Source organism: Dendrobates tinctorius, unplaced genomic scaffold (genome assembly GCF_039654945.1).
Source record: "Dendrobates tinctorius isolate UK_male_01 unplaced genomic scaffold, ASM3965494v1 ptg000048l, whole genome shotgun sequence".
Classification (NCBI taxonomy): domain Eukaryota; kingdom Metazoa; phylum Chordata; class Amphibia; order Anura; family Dendrobatidae; genus Dendrobates; species Dendrobates tinctorius.
This window is the reverse complement of record NW_027361716.1, coordinates 7,432,501-7,452,500: the sequence shown is the minus strand read 5'-3', so window position 1 is coordinate 7,452,500 and position 20,000 is coordinate 7,432,501. Positions and strand designations below refer to the sequence as shown.

Below are 20,000 nucleotides of genomic sequence, written 5' to 3'. Positions count from 1 at the left end.
TGACTCAAGTCTCAGAGTATGAGATTGCTTGGTATGACATAGACAATGAGTGATATTGACAGCTTTGACCATGAATCCTTGAACTCTTTTTTTGTCTTTTATTATGTGGATTTTAAATTGCTTGTTTCATCATAAACATTTGGCATCGTCGATCTGAGTGCAGATGGAAAAATCGAAATGTGTGCCCAGGTTCTACTGAGATTTGAACTCAGATCACTGGATTCAAAGTCCAGAGTGCTAACCATTACACCATGGAACCAACCATGACGCAATCATGGCTGCGGCTTGTTTTGCTTAATAAAGCATATGAAATCGTGAACGATGGCGAAAACAGGCTCCAAAGCTGCAGTGCAAATCTGCAATCATACACAATGGTAAATTGATATCTTATAACCTTTCATTCCACAAATTTACCAACATTTCCACGATATCACAGCTAGCGCAGTTTGAAATGTTGATGAAAAGTGGCTAGTAAAAAGATTGCTGTATCTGTTACTTGGAAAAAGTGTGAAAAAAATAAATTGCAAAACTTATACTGTTAGAAAACTGTTCATCCAGTAGTCGATAAAGATTAGCATTGCATGGTAAAAGGCTTCATCTGAGAGATAATTTAAGGTTTGTGCAAATCAAAGTGCATGTCCCAGTCCATTAGCCAGGACAGCGGTCTGTGGCTGCTGGACAAGATCAAGAGAAAAACCTCTTACCTGATGGCACCCACGATGCTTCTTTTGATTAGCGGCAAGTCGCACATGTAATGTTGCTCCAGAATAGATTATCTAAGGAACAGTCAAATATAAAGTCAGTTTGGTCCTAGAAACTCGCTCCATCACAGATCACTGTCATGGGGAATAGACTAGTAAACATGCAAATTGAACAACAAAGATAAAAGGTCAAAAAGTTATTTTAAACATAGACGTAGTCGGCAGGATTTGCACCTGCGCGGGGAAACCCCAATGGATTTCTAGCCAATCGCCTTAACCACTCGGCCACGACTACTCAGACGTCAAGTTGTTATGAGTTTCACACACGTTTTCTAATAGCACCATGATCAAGCTCAGTGATCAACCCTCTGGAAGACATCTCAGAAAAAGAAAAGAAAATACAAGGTGTCAGTAAAATGCAAAAATCTGATTTAAAGTCATCATCAATGGGAACCATTCACAGTTTAATGCTTTTCCCTCTTCATAATGTGGATTTGGAGTCAGTCAGCTCCAAAAACATCCTTAAAAATAATACGAAAATGCTGAGAAGACTGAACATAATCATTTCCAAGTAAAAAAGACTTGATGTTCATTTGATCAGGCTTTGGAGCGTCTATTAACCATCTCAAGTTTCCAAAAATGTCCAGCGGTTAACTGAAATTACCATATCAATCTTCAGCTGTTTTTCACTTTGAACAGCTCCATACCTATACTACAAGTCAACGGTAAGGTTCGAAAGACCCTATAAAGGGTCCTGATTGACTTTTGTGTGCTACAAAAAAAGCCACAAAACACATTCAAAAGACGCCGAAAAGAATATTTAGAAAAACACCACCAAAAATGTTTATAAGGCACTTTAGGAAATTCTGGAAAACACAAGAAAAGATGGCTTAGAGAAAAATCAAAAACACTTCCTGAAGCCATTTTGGCTTCAAATCCTTGTCAGATTCACCCACTTGGAAAGAGTGTTATGTGAATATTGACTCAAGTCACAGAGTATGAGATTGCTTGGTATGACATAGACAATGAGTGATATAGACAATTTTAATTTTTGCTAATCCTACTTGATTGACAGCTTTGATAATGGTATTCCATGAATCCTTGAACTCTTTTTTTGTCTTTTTTATGTGGATTTTAAATTGCTTGTTTCATCATAAACATTGGGCATCGTCGATCTGAGTGCACATGGAAAAATTGAAATGTGTGCCCAGGTTCCACTGAGATTTGAACTCAGATCACTGGATTCAAAGACCAGAGTGCTAACCATTACACCATGGAACCAACCATGACTCAGTCATGGCTGCGGCTTGTTGTGCTGAATAAAGCATATGAAATCGTGAACGATGGCGAAAACAGGCTCCAAAGCTGCAGTGCAAATCTGCGATCATACACAATGATAAATTGATATCTTATAACCTTTCATTCCACAAATTTACCAACATTTCCACGATATCACAGTTAGCGCAGTTTGAAATGTTGATGAAAAGTGGCTAGTAAAAAGATTGCTGTATCTGTTACTTGGAAAAAGTGTGAAAAACATAAATTGCAAAACTTATACTGTTAGAAAACTGTTCATCCAGTAGTCGATAAAGATTAGCATTGCATGGTAAAAGGCTTCATCTGAGAGATAATTTAAGGTTTGTACAAATCAAAGTGCATGTCCCAGTCCATTAGCCAGGACAGCGGTCTGTGGCTGCTGGACAGGATCAAGAGAAAAACCTCTTACCTGATGGCACCCACGGTGCTTCTTTTGCTTAGCGGCAAGTCGCACATGTAATGTTGCTCCAGAATAGATTATCTAAAGAACAGTCAAAGATAAAATCAGTTTGGTCCTGGAAACTCGCTCCATCACAGATCACTGTCATGGGGAATAGACTAGTAAACATGCAAATTGAACAACAAAGATAAAAGGTCAAAAAGATATTAAAACAGACGTAGTCGGCAGGATTTGTACATGCGCTGGGAGACCCCAATGGATTTCTAGCCCATCACCTTAACCACTCGGCCACGACTACTCGGACGTCAAGTTGTTATGAGTTTCACACACGTTTTCTAATAGCACCATGATCAAGATCAGTGATCAACCCTCTGGAAGACATCTCAGAAAATGAAAAGAAAATACAAGGTCTCAGTAAAATGCAAAAATCTGATTTAAAGTCATCATCAGTGGGAACCATTCACAGTTTAAAGCTTTTCCCTCTTCATAATGTGGATTTGGAGTCAGTCAGCTCCAAAAACATCCTTAAAAATAATCCGAAAATGCTGAGAAGACTGAACATAATCATTTCCAAGTAAAAAAGACTTGATGTTCATTTGATCAGGCTTTGGAGCATCTATTAACCATCTCAAGTTTCCAAAAATGTCCAGCGGTTAACTGAAATTACCATATCAATCTTCAGCTGTTTTTCACTTTGAACAGCTCCATACCTATAATACAAGTCAACGGTAAGGTTCGAAAGACCCTATAAAGGGTCCTGATTGACTTTTGTGTGCTACAAAAGAAGCCACAAAACACATTCAAAAGACGCCAAAAAGAATTTTTAGAAAAACACCACCAAAAATGTTTATAAGGCACTTTAGGAAATTCTGAAAAACACAAGAAAAGATGGCTTAGAGAAAAATCAAAAACACTTCCTGAAGCCATTTTGGCTTCAAATCCTTGTCAGATTCACCCACTTGGAAAGAGTGTTATGTGAATATTGACTCAAGTCACAGAGTATGAGATTGCTTGGTATGACATAGACAATGAATGATATTGACAGCTTTGACCATGAATCCTTGAACTCTTTTTTTGTCTTTTATTATGTGAATTTTAAATTGCTTGTTTCATCATAAACATTGGGCATCGTCGATCTGAGTGCAGATGGAAAAATCGAAATGTGTGCCCAGGTTCTACTGAGATTTGAACTCAGATCACTGGATTCAAAGTCCAGAGTGCTAACCATTACACCATGGAACCAACCATGACGCAATCATGGCTGCGGCTTGTTTTTCTTAATAAAGCATATGAAATCGTGAACGATGGCGAAAACAGGCTCCAAAGCTGCAGTGCAAATCTGCAATCATACACAATGGTAAATTGATATCTTATAACCTTTCATTCCACAAATTTACCAACATTTCCACGATATCACAGCTAGCGCAGTTTGAAATGTTGATGAAAAGTGGCTAGTAAAAAGATTGCTGTATCTGTAACTTGGAAAAAGTGTGAAAAAAATAAATTGCAAAACTTATACTGTTAGAAAACTGTTCATCCAGTAGTCGATAAAGATTAGCATTGCATGGTAAAAGGCTTCATCTGAGAGATAATTTAAGGTTTGTGCAAATCAAAGTGCATGTCCCAGTCCATTAGCCAGGACAGCGGTCTGTGGCTGCTGGACAAGATCAAGAGAAAAACCTCTTACCTGATGGCACCCACGGTGCTTCTTTTGATTAGCTTCAAGTCGCACATGTAATGTTGCTCCAGAATAGATTATCTAAGGAACAGTCAAATATAAAGTCAGTTTGGTCCTAGAAACTCGCTCCATCACAGATCACTGTCATGGGGAATAGACTAGTAAACATGCAAATTGAACAACAAAGATAAAAGGTCAAAAAGTTATTGAAACATAGACGTAGTCGGCAGGATTTGAACCTGTGCGGGGAGACCCAAATGGATTTCTAGTCCATCGCCTTAACCACTCGGCCACGACTACTCTGACGTCAAGCTGTTATGAGTTTCACACATGTTTTCTAATAGCACCATGATCAAGCTCAGTGATCAACCCTCTGGAAGACATCTCAGAAAATGAAAAGAAAATACAAGGTCTCAGTAAAATGCAAAAATCTGATTTAAAGTCATCATCCATGGGAACCATTCACAGTTTAAAGCTTTTCCCTCTTCATAATGTGGATTTGGAGTCAGTCAGCTCCAAAAACATCCTTAAAAATAATCCGAAAATGCTGAGAAGACTGAACATAATCATTTCCAAGTAAAAAAGACTTGATGTTCATTTGATCAGGCTTTGGAGCGTCTATTAACCATCTCAAGTTTCCAAAAATGTCCAGCGGTTAACTGAAATTACCATATCAATCTTCAGATGTTTTTCACTTTGAACAGCTCCATACCTATAATACAAGTCAACGGTAAGGTTCGAAAGACCCTATAAAGGGTCCTGATTGACTTTTGTGTGCTACAAAAGAAGCCACAAAACACATTCAAAAGACGCCGAAAATAATTTTTAGAAAAACACCACCAAAAATGTTTATAAGGCACTTTAGGAAATTCTGGAAAACACAAGAAAAGATGGCTTAGAGAAAAATCAAAATATTCAGGATTGAGAGTCCTCAGTAGTTGATACCTTTTAATGGCTAACTGAAAAGATGGTAACACATTGCAAGCTTTCGAGACTACTCAGGTCTCTTCATCAGGCTAGACTAATACAAAATCTGAAGTCACATATTTATGCACAATACAGCCTAGAAAAAATGCAATAGATAAGACAAGTGACGTGAAGCAGAACTATCAATATGGGAGAGGGAGAAACATAAATATAAACATTGGACCAGTTCATAGATAAGGAGTCTGGATGTTTTATGGTCCTCTGATTGGGGTCTAGTTCTGTGTTGCCCCGCAAGGTTTTAAAAGGAAATTCCTTAATTGATGTAAAAAGACATAAATCCATGCGACACATTCATTCCAGCACTGAGAGTGTCAAAGTTCGTCATAAATTTGTACTCCCAAACTCGTCTCTCTCTCTGAGATGTGAAGTTACCTTTCAATACCAGTAATTTCATATCCATGCTGCTGTGCTCAGGGATACAGAAATGTTTTGCCACAGGTAGATCCATTCTTTTTTCTCTTATTGTGTGACGATGAGCATTCATCCTTGTTCTAAGCTTTTGCCCTGTCTCCCCCACATACAGACCCCCAGTTGGACATTTAGTACAAATAATTAAGTACACCACATTAGATGTAATGCAGGTGAAAGTACCTGGGATCTTGTAGTCCTGATGTGAATTGGGGATCTTTATCTTGTCCGTGGTCATTATAAATGGACAGGTTTTACATTTTTTCTGGTTGCAAGGAAAGGTTCCTCCAGCTGTTGGAGAGGACAGGGAGCTTCTGACAATGATGCTTCTTAAATTTGGGGGCTGCCTAAAACACAGAAGTGGGGGGTCTGGAAAAATGGATTTTAATCGGGCATCTTTTTGTAGTAAAGGTTGTAATTTCCGTGCAGCTCCCCTTAGCACCTCCAGATTTGGGTTGTAGGTGACTACTAGAGGCACTCGGTTATTTTCTTCTTTAGCTTTGTAATGTAGCAGGTGATTCCTTGACAATCTGGTGGCTCTTGTAATTTGGTTTTCAATTGTTCTTGGATGGTAACCCTGATTCAAAAAGGTCTTTTTGAGGCGACCAAGGTGTTTGTCTCTATCCATGGGGTTGGAACATATACGATTGTATCTGATGGCTTGGCTATAGATAATAGAGTTCTTTATGTGTTTTGGATGGAAACTGTCCCATTTAAGGTATGTTGGACGGTCGATTGGCTTCTGATACAGGGATGTCTCTATTTCATTGTTTTTTAGCTTAATGATGGTGTTAATAATGATGGCTTAATGCAATGTGTTACCATCTTTTCAGTTAGCCATTAAAAGGTATCAACTACTGAGGACTCTCAATCCTGAATATTTTTCTATCCACTGGCTAACACGGTACAAAGATATACATCTTTCCTGTAGAAAAATCAAAAACACTTCCTGAAGCCATTTTGGCTTCAAATCCTTGTCAGATTCACCCACTTGGAAAGAGTGTTATGTGAATATTGACTCAAGTCACAGAGTATGAGATTGCTTGGTATTACATAGACAATGAGTGACATAGACAATTTTAATTTTTGCTAATCCTACTTGATTGACAGCTTTGACCATGGTATTCCATGAATCCTTGAACTCTTTTTTTGTCTTTTATTATGTGGATTTTAAATTGCTTGTTTCATCATAAACATTGGGCATCGTCGATCTGAGTGCAGATGGGAAAATCGAAATGTGTGCCCAGGTTCCAGTGAGATTTGAACTCAGATCACAGGATTCAAAGTCCAGAGTGCTAACCATTACACCATGGAACCAACCATTACACAGTCATGGCTGCGGCTTGTTGTGCTGAATAAAGCATATGAAAGCGTGAACGATGGCGAAAACAGGCTCCAAAGCTGCAGTGCAAATCTGCAATCATACACAATGGTAAATTGATATCTTATAACCTTTCATTCCACAAATTTACCAACATTTCCACGATATCACAGCTAGGACAGTTTGAAATGTTGATGAAAAGTGGCTAGTAAAAAGATTGCTGTATCTGTTACTTGGAAAAAGTGTGAAAAAAATAAATTGCAAAACTTATACTGTTAGAAAACTGTTCATCCAGTAGTTGATAAAGATTAGCATTGCATGGTAAAAGGCTTCATCTGAGAGATAATTTAAGGTTTGTGCAAATCAAAGTGCATGTCCCAGTCCATTAGCCAGGACAGCGGTCTGTGGCTGCTGGACAAGATGAAGAGAAAAACCTCTTACCTGATGGCACCCACGGTGCTTCTTTTGATTAGCGGCAAGTCGCACATGTAATGTTGCTCCAGAATAGATTATCTAAAGAACAGTCAAAGATAAAGTCAGTTTGGTCCTAGAAACTCGCTCCATCACAGATCACTGTCATGGGGAATAGACTAGTAAACATGCAAATTGAACAACAAAGATAAAAGGTCAAAAAGATATTGAAACATAGACGTAGTCGGCAGGATTTGAACATGCGCGGGGAGACCCCAATGGATTTCTAGTCCATCGCCTTAACCACTCGGCCACGACTACTCGGACGTCAAGCTGTTATGAGTTTCACACATGTTTTCTAATAGCACCATGATCAATCTCAGTGATCAACACTCTGGAAGACATCTCAGAAAATGAAAAGAAAATACAAGGTCTCAGTAAAATGCAAAAATCTGATTTAAAGTCATCATCAATGGGAACCATTCAGAGTTTAAAGCTTTTCCCTCTTCATAATGTGGATTTGGAGTCAGTCATCTCCAAAAACATCCTTAAAAATAATCCAAAAATGCTGAGAAGACTGAACATAATCATTTCCAAGTAAAAAAGACTTGATGTTAATTTGATCAGGCTTTGGAGCGTCTATTAAACATCTCAAGTTTCCAAAAATGTCCAGCGGTTAACTGAAATTACCATATCAATCTTCAGCTGTTTTTTACTTTGAACAGCTCCATACCTTTAATACAAGTCAACGGTAAGGTTCGAAAGACCCTATAAAGGGTCCTGATTGACTTTTGTGTGCTACAAAAAATGCCACAAAACACATTCAAAAGACGCCGAAAAGAATTTTTAGAAAAACACCACCAAAAATGTTTATAAGGCACTTTAGGAAATTCTGGAAAACACAAGAAAAGATGGCTTAGAGAAAAATCAAAAACACTTCCTGAAGCCATTTTGGCTTCAAATCCTTGTCAGATTCACCCACTTGGAAAGAGTGTTATGTGAATATTGACTCAAGTCACAGAGTATGAGATTGCTTGGTATGACATAGACAATTTTAATTTTTGCTAATCCTACTTGATTAACAGCTTTGACCATGGTATTCCATGAATCCTTGAACTCTTTTTTTGTATTTTATTATGTGGATTTTAAATTGCTTGTTTCATCATAAACATTGGGGACCGTCGATCTGAGTGCAGATGGAAAAATCGAAATGTGTGCCCATGTCCCACTGACATTTGAACTCAGATCACAGGATTCAAAGTCCAGAGTGCTAACCATTACACCATGGAACCAACCATTACACAGTCATGGCTGCGGCTTGTTGTGCTGAATAAAGCATATGAAATCGTGAACGATGGCGAAAACAGGCTCCAAAGCTGCAGTGCAAATCTGCAATCATACACAATGGTAAATTGATATCTTATAACCTTTCATTCCACAAATTTACCAACATTTCCACGATATCACAGCTAGGACAGTTTGAAATGTTGATGAAAAGTGGCTAGTAAAAAGATTGCTGTATCTGTTACTTGGAAAAAGTGTGAAAAAAATAAATTGCAAAACTTATACTGTTAGAAAACTGTTCATCCAGTAGTTGATAAAGATTAGCATTGCATGGTAAAAGGCTTCATTTGAGAGATAATTTAAGGTTTGTGCAAATCAAAGTGCATGTCCCAGTCCATTAGCCAGGACAGCGGTCTGTGGCTGCTGGACAAGATGAAGAGAAAAACCTCTTACCTGATGGCACCCACGGTGCTTCTTTTGATTAGCGGCAAGTCGCACATGTAATGTTGCTCCAGAATAGATTATCTAAAGAACAGTCAAAGATAAAGTCAGTTTGGTCCTAGAAACTCGCTCCATCACAGATCACTGTCATGGGGAATAGACTAGTAAACATGCAAATTGAACAACAAAGATAAAAGGTCAAAAAGTTATTGAAACATAGACGTAGTCGGCAGGATTTGACCCTGCGCGGGGAGACCCCAATGGATTTCTAGTCCATCGCCTTAACCACTCGGCCACGACTACTCGGACGTCAAGCTGTTATGAGTTTCACACATGTTTTCTAATAGCACCATGATCAAGCTCAGTGATCAACACTCTGGAAGACATCTCAGAAAATGAAAAGAAAATACAAGGTCTCAGTAAAATGCAAAAATCTGATTTAAAGTCATCATCAATGGGATCCATTCACAGTTTAAAGCTTTTCCCTCTTCATAATGTGGATTTGGAGTCAGTCAGCTCCAAAAACATCCTTAAAAATAATCCAAAAATGCTGAGAAGACTGAACATAATCATTTCCAAGTAAAAAAGACTTGATGTTCATTTGATTAGGCTTTGGAGCGTATATTAAACATCTCAAGTTTCCAAAAATGTCCAGCGGTTAACTGACATTACCATATCAATCTTCAGCTGTTTTTCACTTTGAACAGCTCCATACCTTTAATACAAGTCAACGGTAAGGTTCGAAAGACCCTAGAAAGGGTCCTGATTGACTTTTGTATGCTACAAAAAAAGCCACAAAACACATTCAAAAGACGCCGAAAAGAGTTTTTAGAAAAACACCACCAAAAATGTTTATAAGGCACTTTAGGAAATTCTGGAAAACACAAGAAAAGATGGCTTAGAGAAAAATCAAAAACACTTCCTGAAGCCATTTTGGCTTCAAATCCTTGTCAGATTCACCCACTTGGAAAGAGTGTTATGTGAATATTGACTCAAGTCACAGAGTATGAGATTGCTTGGTATGAAATAGACAATGATTGATATTGACAGCTTTGACCATGAATCCTTGAACTCTTTTGTTGTCTTTTATTATGTGGATTTTAAATTGCTTGTTTCATCATAAACATTGGGGACCGTCGATCTGAGTGCAGATGGAAAAATTGAAATGTGTGCCCATGTCCCACTGAGATTTGAACTCAGATCACAGGATTCAAAGTCCAGAGTGCTAACCATTACACCATGGAACCAACCATTACACAGTCATCACTGCGGCTTGTTGTGCTGAATAAAGCATATGAAATCGTGAACGATGGCGAAAACAGGCTCCAAAGCTGCAGTGCAAATCTGCAATCATACACAATGGCAAATTGATATCTTATAACCTTTCATTCCACAAATTTACCAACATTTCCACGATATCACAGCTAGGACAGTTTGAAATGTTGATGAAAAGTGGCTAGTAAAAAGATTGCTGTATCTGTTACTTGGAAAAAGTGTTTAAAAAATAAATTGCAAAACTTATACTGTTAGAAAACTGTTCATCCAGTAGTTGATAAAGATTAGCATTGCATGGTAAAAGGCTTCATTTGAGAGATAATTTAAGGTTTGTGCAAATCAAAGTGCATGTCCCAGTCCATTAGCCAGGACAGCGGTCTGTGGCTGCTGGACAAGATCAAGAGAATAACCTCTTACCTGATGGCACCCACGGTGCTTCTTTTGATTAGCGGCAAGTCGCACATGTAATGTTGCTCCAGAATAGATTATCTAAAGAACAGTCAAAGATAAAGTCAGTTTGGTCCTAGAAACTCGCTCCATCACAGATCACTGTCATGGGGAATAGACTAGTAAACATGCAAATTGAACAACAAAGATAAAAGGTAAAAAAGTTATTGAAACATAGACGTAGTCGCCAGGATTTGAACCTGCACGGTGAGACCCCAATGGATTTCAAGTCCATCGCCTTAACCACTCGGCCACGACTACTCAGACGTCAAGCTGTTATGAGCTTCACACATGTTTTCTAATAGCACCATGATCACGCTCAGTGATCAACCCTCTGGAAGACATCTCAGAAAATGAAAAGAAAATACAAGGTCTCAGTAAAATGCAAAAATCTGATTTAAAGTCATCATCAATTGGAACCATTCGCAGTTTAAAGCTTTTCCCTCTTCATAATGTGGATTTGGAGTCAGTCATCTCCAAAAACATCCTTAAAAATAATCCAAAAATGCTGAGAAGACTGAACATAATCATTTCCAAGTAAAAAAGACTTGATGTTAATTTGATCAGGCTTTGGAGCGTCTATTAAACATCTCAAGTTTCCAAAAATGTCCAGCGGTTAACTGAAATTACCATATCAATCTTCAGCTGTTTTTCACTTTGAACAGCTCCATACCTTTAATAAAAGTCAACGGTAAGGTTCGAAAGACCCTATAAAGGGTCCTGATTGACTTTTGTGTGCTACAAAAAATGCCACAAAACACATTCAAAAGACGCCGAAAAGAATTTTTAGAAAAACACCACCAAAAATGTTTATAAGGCACTTTAGGAAATTCTGGAAAACACAAGAAAAGATGGCTTAGAGAAAAATCAAAAACACTTCCTGGAGCCATTTTGGCTTCAAATCCTTGTCAGATTCACCCACTTGGAAAGAGTGTTATGTGAATATTGACTCAAGTCACAGAGTATGAGATTGCTTGGTATGACATAGACAATGAGTGACATAGACAAGTTTAATTTTTGCTAATCCTACTTGATTAACAGCTTTGACCATGGTATTTCATGAATCCTTGAACTCTTTTTTTGTATTTTATTATGTGGATTTTAAATTGCTTGTTTCATCATAAACATTGGGGACCGTCGATCTGAGTGCAGATGGAAAAATCGAAATGTGTGCCCATGCCCCACTGAGATTTGAACTCAGATCACAGGATTCAAAGTCCAGAGTGCTAACCATTACACCATGGAACCCACCATTACACAGTCATCACTGCGGCTTGTTGTGCTGAATAAAACATATGAAATCGTGAACGATGGCGAAAACAGGCTCCAAAGCTGCAGTGCAAATCTGCAATCATACACAATGGTAAATTGATATCTTATAACCTTTCATTCCACAAATTTACCAACATTTCCACGATATCACAGCTAGGACAGTTTGAAATGTTGATGAAAAGTGGCTAGTAAAAAGATTGCTGTATCTGTTACTTGGAAAAAGTGTGAAAAAAATAAATTGCAAAACTTATACTGTTAGAAAACTGTTCATCCAGTAGTTGATAAAGATTAGCATTGCATGGTAAAAGGCTTCATTTGAGAGATAATTTAAGGTTTGTGCAAATCAAAGTGCATGTCCCAGTCCATTAGCCAGGACAGCGGTCTGTGGCTGCTGGACAAGATGAAGAGAAAAACCTCTTACCTGATGGCACCCACGGTGCTTCTTTTGATTAGCGGCAAGTCGCACATGTAATGTTGCTCCAGAATAGATTATCTAAAGAACAGTCAAAGATAAAGTCAGTTTGGTCCTAGAAACTCGCTCCATCACAGATCACTGTCATGGGGAATAGACTAGTAAACATGCAAATTGAACAACAAAGATAAAAGGTCAAAAAGTTATTGAAACATAGACGTAGTCGGCAGGATTTGACCCTGCGCGGGGAGACCCCAATGGATTTCTAGTCCATCGCCTTAACCACTCGGCCACGACTACTCGGACGTCAAGCTGTTATGAGTTTCACACATGTTTTCTAATAGCACCATGATCAAGCTCAGTGATCAACACTCTGGAAGACATCTCAGAAAATGAAAAGAAAATACAAGGTCTCAGTAAAATGCAAAAATCTGATTTAAAGTGATCATCAATGGGATCCATTCACAGTTTAAAGCTTTTCCCTCTTCATAATGTGGATTTGGAGTCAGTCAGCTCCAAAAACATCCTTAAAAATAATCCAAAAATGCTGAGAAGACTGAACATAATCATTTCCAAGTAAAAAAGACTTGATGTTCATTTGATTAGGCTTTGGAGCGTCTATTAAACATCTCAAGTTTCCAAAAATGTCCAGCGGTTAACTGACATTACCATATCAATCTTCAGCTGTTTTTCACTTTGAACAGCTCCATACCTTTAATACAAGTCAACGGTAAGGTTCGAAAGACCCTATAAAGGGTCCTGATTGACTTTTGTATGCTACAAAAAAAGCCACAAAACACATTCAAAAGACGCCGAAAAGAATTTTTAGAAAAACACCACCAAAAATGTTTATAAGGCACTTTAGGAAATTCTGGAAAACACAAGAAAAGATGGCTTAGAGAAAAATCAAAAACACTTCCTGAAGCCATTTTGGCTTCAAAACCTTGTCAGATTCACCCACTTGGAAAGAGTGTTATGTGAATATTGACTCAAGTCACAGAGTATGAGATTGCTTGGTATGACATAGACAATGAGTGACATAGACAATTTTAATTTTTGCTAATCCTACTTGATTGACAGCTTTGACCATGGTATTCCATGAATCCTTGAACTCTTTTTTTGTCTTTTATTATGTGGATTTTAAATTGCTTGTTTCATCATAAACATTGGGCATCGTCGATCTGAGTGCAGATGGAAAAATTGAAATGTGTGCCCAGGTTCGACTGAGGTTTGAATTCAGATAACAGGATTCAAAGTCCAGAGTGCTAACCATTACACCATGGAACCAACCATGACACAGTCATGGCTGCGGCTTGTTGTGCTGAATAAAGCATATGAAATCGTGAACGATGGCGAAAACAGGCTCCAAAGCTGCAGTGCAAATCTGCAATCATACACAATGGTAAATTGATATCTTATAACCTTTCATTCCACAAATTTACCAACATTTCCACGATATCACAGCTAGGACAGTTTGAAATGTTGATGAAAAGTGGCTAGTAAAAAGATTGCTGTATCTGTTACTTGGAAAAAGTGTGAAAAAAATAAATTGCAAAACTTGTACTGTTAGAAAACTGTTCATCCAGTAGTTGATAAAGATTAGCATTGCATGGTAAAAGGCTTCATCTGAGAGATAATTTAAGGTTTGTGCAAATCAAAGTGCATGTCCCAGTCCATTAGCCAGGACAGCGGTCTGTGGCTGCTGGACAAGATCAAGAAAAAAACCTCTTACCTGATGGCACCCACGGTGCTTCTTTTGATTAGCGGCAAGTCGCACATGTAATGTTGCTCCAGAATAGATTATCTAAAGAACAGTCAAAGATAAAGTCAGTTTGGTCCTAGAAACTCGCTCCATCACAGATCACTGTCATGGGGAATAGACTAGTAAACATGCAAATTGAACAACAAAGATAAAAGGTCAAAAAGTTATTGAAGCATAGACGTGGTCAGAAGGATTTGAACCTGCGCAGGGAGACCCCAATGGATTTCTAGCCCATCACCTTAACCACTCGGCCACGACTACTCGGACGTCAAGCTGTTATGAGTTTCACACATGTTTTCTAATAGCACCATGATCAAGCTCAGTGATCAACCCTCTGGAAGACATCTCAGAAAATGAAAAGAAAATACAAAGTCTCAGTAAAATGCAAAAATCTGATTTAAAGTCATCATCAATGGGAACCATTCACAGTTTAAAGCTTTTCCCTCTTCATAATGTGGATTTGGAGTCAGTCAGCTCCAAAAACATCTTTAAAAATAATCCAAAAATGCTGAGAAGACTGAACATAATCATTTCCAAGTAAAAAAGACTTGATGTTCATTTGATCAGGCTTTGGAGCGTCTATTAACCATCTCAAGTTTCCTAAAATGTCCAACGGTTAACTGAAATTACCATATCAATCTTCAGCTGTTTTTCACTTTGAACAGCTCCATACCTATAATACAAGTCAACGGTAAGGTTCGAAAGACCCTATAAAGGGTCCTGATTGACTTTTGTGTGCTACAAAAGAAGCCACAAAACACATTCAAAAGACGCCGAAAAGAATTTTTAGAAAAACACCACCAAAAATGTTTATAAGGCACTTTAGGAAATTCTGGAAAACACAAGAAAAGATGGCTTAGAGAAAAATCAAAAACACTTCCTGAAGCCATTTTGGCTTCAAATCCTTGTCAGATTCACCCACTTGGAAAGAGTGTTATGAGAATATTGACTCAAGTCACAGAGTATGAGATTGCTTGGTATGACATAGACAATGAGTGACATAGACAATTTTAATTTTTGCTAATCCTACTTGATTGACAGCTTTGACCATGGTATTCCATGAATCCTTGAACTCTTTTTTTGTCTTTTATTATGTGTATTTTAAATTGCTTGTTTCATCATAAACATTGGGCATCGTCGATCTGAGTGCAGATGGAAAAATTGAAATATGTGCCCAGGTTCCACTGAGATTTGAATTCAGAGAACAGGATTCAAAGTCCAGAGTGCTAACCATTACACCATGGAACCAACCATTACACAGTCATGGCTGTGGCTTGTTGTGCTGAATAAAGCATATGAAATCGTGAACGATGGCGAAAACAGGCTCCAAAGCTGCAGTGCAAATCTGCAATCATACACAATGGTAAATTGATATCTTATAACCTTTTATTCCACAAATTTACCAACATTTCCACGATATCACAGCTAGGAAAGTTTGAAATGTTGATGAAAAGTGGCTAGTAAAAAGATTGCTGTATCTGTTACTTGGAAAAATTGTGAAAAAAATAAATTGCAAAACTTATACTGTTAGAAAACTGTTCATCCAGTAGTTGATAAAGATTAGCATTGCATGGTAAAAGGCTTCATCTGAGAGATAATTTAAGGTTTGTGCAAATCAAAGTGCATGTCCCAGTCCATTAGCCAGGACAGCGGTCTGTGGCTGCTGGACAAGATCAAGAGAAAAACCTCTTACCTGATGGCACCCACGGTGCTTCTTTTGAATAGCGGCAAGTCGCACATGTAATGTTGCTCCAGAATAGATTATCTAAAGAACAGTCAAAGATAAAGTCAGTTTGGTCCTAGAAACTCGCTCCATCACAGATCACTGTCATGGGGAATAGACTAGTAAACATGCAAATTGAACAACAAAGATAAAAGGTCAAAAAGTTATTGAAACATAGACGGAGACGGCAGGATTTGAACCTGCGCGGGGAGACCCCAATGGATTTTTAGTCCATCGCCTTAACAACTCGTCCACGACTACTCGGACGTCAAGCTGTTATGAGTTTCACACATGTTTTCTAATAGCACCATGATCAAGCTCAGTGATCAACCCTCTGGAAGACATCTCAGAAAATGAAAAGAAAATACAAGGTCTCAGTAAAATGCAAAAATCTGATTTAAAGTCATCATCAATGGGAACCATTCACAGTTTAAAGCTTTTCCCTCTTCATAATGTGGATTTGGAGTCAGTCAGCTCCAAAAACATCCTTAAAAATAATCCAAAAATGCTGAGAAGACTGAACATAATCATTTCCAAGTAAAAAAGACTTGATGTTCATTTGATCAGGCTTTGGAGCGTCTATTAACCATCTCAAGTTTCCAAAAATGTCCAGCGGTTAACTGAAATTACCATATCAATCTTCAGCTGTTTTTCACTTTGAACAGCTCCATACCTATAATACAAGTCAACGGTAAGGTTCGAAAGACCCTATAAAGGGTCCTGATTGACTTTTGTGTGCTACAAAAAAAGCCACAAAACACATTCAAAAGACGCCGAAAAGAATTTTTAGAAAAACACCACCAAAAATGTTTATAAGGCACTTTAGGAAATTCTGGAAAACACAAGAAAAGATGGCTTAGAGAAAAATCAAAAACACTTCCTGAAGCCATTTTGGCTTCAAATCCTTGTCAGATTCACCCACTTGGAAAGAGTGTTATGTGAATATTGACTCAAGTCACAGAGTATGAGATTGCTTGGTATGACATAGACAATGAGTGACATAGACAATTTTAATTTTTGCTAATCCTACTTGATTGACAGCTTTGACCATGGTATTCCATGAATCCTTGAACTCTTTTTTTGTCTTTTATTATGTGTATTTTAAATTGCTTGTTTCATCATAAACATTGGGCATCGTCGATCTGAGTGCAGATGGAAAAATTGAAATGTGTGCCCAGGTTCCACTGAGATTGGAAGTCAGATAACATGATTCAAAGTCCAGCGTGCTAACCATTACACCATGGAACCAACCATTACACAATCATGGCTGCGGCTTGTTGTGCTGAATAAAGCATATGAAATCGTGAGCGATGGCGAAAACAGGCTCCAAAGCTGCAGTGCAAATCTGCAATCATACACAATGGTAAATTGATATCTTATAACCTTTCATTCCACAAATTTACCAACATTTCCACGATATCACAGCTAGGACAGTTTGAAATGTTGATGAAAAGTGGCTAGTAAAAAGATTGCTGTATCTGTTACTTGGAAAAATTGTGAAAAAAATAAATTGCAAAACTTATACTGTTAGAAAACTGTTCATCCAGTAGTTGATAAAGATTAGCATTGCATGGTAAAAGGCTTCATTTGAGAGATAATTTAAGGTTTGTGCAAATCAAAGTGCATGTCCCAGTCCATTAGCCAGGACAGCGGTCTGTGGCTGCTGGACAAGATGAAGAGAAAAACCTCTTACCTGATGGCACCCACGGTGCTTCTTTTGATTAGCGGCAAGTCGCACATGTAATGTTGCTCCAGAATAGATTATCTAAAGAACAGTCAAAGATAAAGTCAGTTTGGTCCTAGAAACTCGCTCCATCACAGATCACTGTCATGGGGAATAGACTAGTAAACATGCAAATTGAACAACAAAGATAAAAGGTCAATAAGATATTGAAACATAGACGTAGTCGGCAGGATTTGAACCTGCGCGGGGAGACCCCAATGGATTTTTAGTCCATCACCTTAACAACTCGTCCACGACTACTCGAACGTCAAGCTGTTATGAGTTTCACACATGTTTTCTAATAGCACCATGATCAAGCTCAGTGATCAACCCTCTGGAAGACATCTCAGAAAATGAAAAGAAAATACAAGGTCTCAGTAAAATGCAAAAATCTGATTTAAAGTCATCATCAATGGGAACCATTCACAGTTTAAAGCTTTTCCCTCTTCATAATGTGGATTTGGAGTCAGTCAGCTCCAAAAACATCCTTAAAAATAATCCAAAAATGCTGAGAAGACTGAACATAATCATTTCCAAGTAAAAAAGACTTGATGTTCATTTGATCAGGCTTTGGAGCGTCTATTAACCATCTCAAGTTTCCAAAAATGTCCAGCGGTTAACTGAAATTACCATATCAATCTTCAGCTGTTTTTCACTTTGAACAGCTCCATACCTATAATACAAGTCAACGGTAAGGTTCGAAAGACCCTATAAAGGGTCCTGATTGACTTTTGTGTGCTACAAAAAAAGCCACAAAACACATTCAAAAGACGCCGAAAAGAATTTTTAGAAAAACACCACCAAAAATGTTTATAAGGCACTTTAGGAAATTCTGGAAAACACAAGAAAAGATGGCTTAGAGAAAAATCAAAAACACTTCCTGAAGCCATTTTGGCTTCAAATCCTTGTCAGATTCACCCACTTGGAAAGAGTGTTATGTGAATATTGACTCAAGTCACAGAGTATGAGATTGCTTGGTATGACATAGACAATGAGTGACATAGACAATTTTAATTTTTGCTAATCCTACTTGATTGACAGCTTTGACCATGGTATTCCATGAATCCTTGAACTCTTTTTTTGTCTTTTATTATGTGTATTTTAAATTGCTTGTTTCATCATAAACATTGGGCATCGTCGATCTGAGTGCAGATGGAAAAATTGAAATGTGTGCCCAGGTTCCACTGAGATTGGAAGTCAGATAACATGATTCAAAGTCCAGCGTGCTAACCATTACACCATGGAACCAACCATTACACAGTCATGGCTGCGGCTTGTTGTGCTGAATAAAGCATATGAAATCGTGAGCGATGGCGAAAACAGGCTCCAAAGCTGCAGTGCAAATCTGCAATCATACACAATGGTAAATTGATATCTTATAACCTTTTATTCCACAAATTTACCAACATTTCCACGATATCACAGCTAGGACAGTTTGAAATGTTGATGAAAAGTGGCTAGTAAAAAGATTGCTGTATCTGTTACTTGGAAAAATTGTGAAAAAAATAAATTGCAAAACTTATACTGTTAGAAAACTGTTCATCCAGTAGTTGATAAAGATTAGCATTGCATGGTAAAAGGCTTCATCTGAGAGATAATTTAAGGTTTGTGCAAATCAAAGTGCATGTCCCAGTCCATTAGCCAGGACAGCGGTCTGTGGCTGCTGGACAAGATCAAGAGAAAAACCTCTTACCTGATGGCACCCACGGTGCTTCTTTTGATTAGCGGCAAGTCGCACATGTAATGTTGCTCCAGAATAGATTATCTAAAGAACAGTCAAAGATAAAGTCAGTTTGGTCCTAGAAACTCGCTCCATCACAGATCACTGTCATGGGGAATAGACTAGTAAACATGCAAATTGAACAACAAAGATAAAAGGTCAAAAAGTTATTGAAACATAGACGTAGTCGGCAGGATTTGAACCTGCGCGGGGAGACCCCAATGGATTTTTAGTCCATCGCCTTAACAACTCGTCCACGACTACTCGGACGTCAAGCTGTTATGAGTTTCACACATGTTTTCTAATAGCACCATGATCAAGCTCAGTGATCAACCCTCTGGAAGACATCTCAGAAAATGAAAAGAAAATACAAGGTCTCAGTAAAATGCAAAAATCTGATTTAAAGTCATCATCAATGGGAACCATTCACAGTTTAAAGCTTTTCCCTCTTCATAATGTGGATTTGGAGTCAGTCAGCTCCAAAAACATCCTTAAAAATAATCCAAAAATGCTGAGAAGACTGAACATAATCATTTCCAAGTAAAAAAGACTTGATGTTCATTTGATCAGGCTTTGGAGCGTCTATTAACCATCTCAAGTTTCCAAAAATGTCCAGCGGTTAACTGAAATTACCATATCAATCTTCAGCTGTTTTTCACTTTTAACAGCTCCATACCTATAATACAAGTCAACGGTAAGGTTCGAAAGACCCTATAAA

The 20,000-nt window shown here is 38.0% G+C and overlaps 12 non-coding genes across 12 annotated transcripts; all 12 read right to left on the bottom strand.

Annotated features, from left to right (window-relative positions):
• Positions 1–187: 187 nt before the first annotated feature.
• TRNAQ-UUG (transfer RNA glutamine (anticodon UUG)) lies at positions 188–259 on the bottom strand. The gene has a single exon. It is a non-coding gene; the product is annotated as a tRNA-Gln (tRNA).
• Positions 260–1,910: 1,651 nt separating this feature from the next.
• On the bottom strand, positions 1,911–1,982 carry TRNAQ-UUG (transfer RNA glutamine (anticodon UUG)). Its single transcript has one exon. It is a non-coding gene; the product is annotated as a tRNA-Gln (tRNA).
• Positions 1,983–3,588: 1,606 nt separating this feature from the next.
• TRNAQ-UUG (transfer RNA glutamine (anticodon UUG)) lies at positions 3,589–3,660 on the bottom strand. Its single transcript has one exon. It is a non-coding gene; the product is annotated as a tRNA-Gln (tRNA).
• A 654-nt stretch (positions 3,661–4,314) lies between these two features.
• TRNAS-AGA (transfer RNA serine (anticodon AGA)) lies at positions 4,315–4,396 on the bottom strand. Its single transcript has one exon. It is a non-coding gene; the product is annotated as a tRNA-Ser (tRNA).
• A 2,340-nt stretch (positions 4,397–6,736) lies between these two features.
• Positions 6,737–6,808, bottom strand: TRNAQ-UUG (transfer RNA glutamine (anticodon UUG)). The gene has a single exon. It is a non-coding gene; the product is annotated as a tRNA-Gln (tRNA).
• A 654-nt stretch (positions 6,809–7,462) lies between these two features.
• On the bottom strand, positions 7,463–7,544 carry TRNAS-AGA (transfer RNA serine (anticodon AGA)). The gene has a single exon. It is a non-coding gene; the product is annotated as a tRNA-Ser (tRNA).
• A 1,625-nt stretch (positions 7,545–9,169) lies between these two features.
• On the bottom strand, positions 9,170–9,251 carry TRNAS-AGA (transfer RNA serine (anticodon AGA)). The gene has a single exon. It is a non-coding gene; the product is annotated as a tRNA-Ser (tRNA).
• A 1,598-nt stretch (positions 9,252–10,849) lies between these two features.
• TRNAS-UGA (transfer RNA serine (anticodon UGA)) lies at positions 10,850–10,931 on the bottom strand. The gene has a single exon. It is a non-coding gene; the product is annotated as a tRNA-Ser (tRNA).
• A 1,641-nt stretch (positions 10,932–12,572) lies between these two features.
• On the bottom strand, positions 12,573–12,654 carry TRNAS-AGA (transfer RNA serine (anticodon AGA)). The gene has a single exon. It is a non-coding gene; the product is annotated as a tRNA-Ser (tRNA).
• A 3,364-nt stretch (positions 12,655–16,018) lies between these two features.
• TRNAF-AAA (transfer RNA phenylalanine (anticodon AAA)) lies at positions 16,019–16,100 on the bottom strand. The gene has a single exon. It is a non-coding gene; the product is annotated as a tRNA-Phe (tRNA).
• Positions 16,101–17,741: 1,641 nt separating this feature from the next.
• On the bottom strand, positions 17,742–17,823 carry TRNAF-AAA (transfer RNA phenylalanine (anticodon AAA)). The gene has a single exon. It is a non-coding gene; the product is annotated as a tRNA-Phe (tRNA).
• Positions 17,824–19,464: 1,641 nt separating this feature from the next.
• On the bottom strand, positions 19,465–19,546 carry TRNAF-AAA (transfer RNA phenylalanine (anticodon AAA)). Its single transcript has one exon. It is a non-coding gene; the product is annotated as a tRNA-Phe (tRNA).
• Between the last annotated feature and the right edge of the window lie 454 nt (positions 19,547–20,000).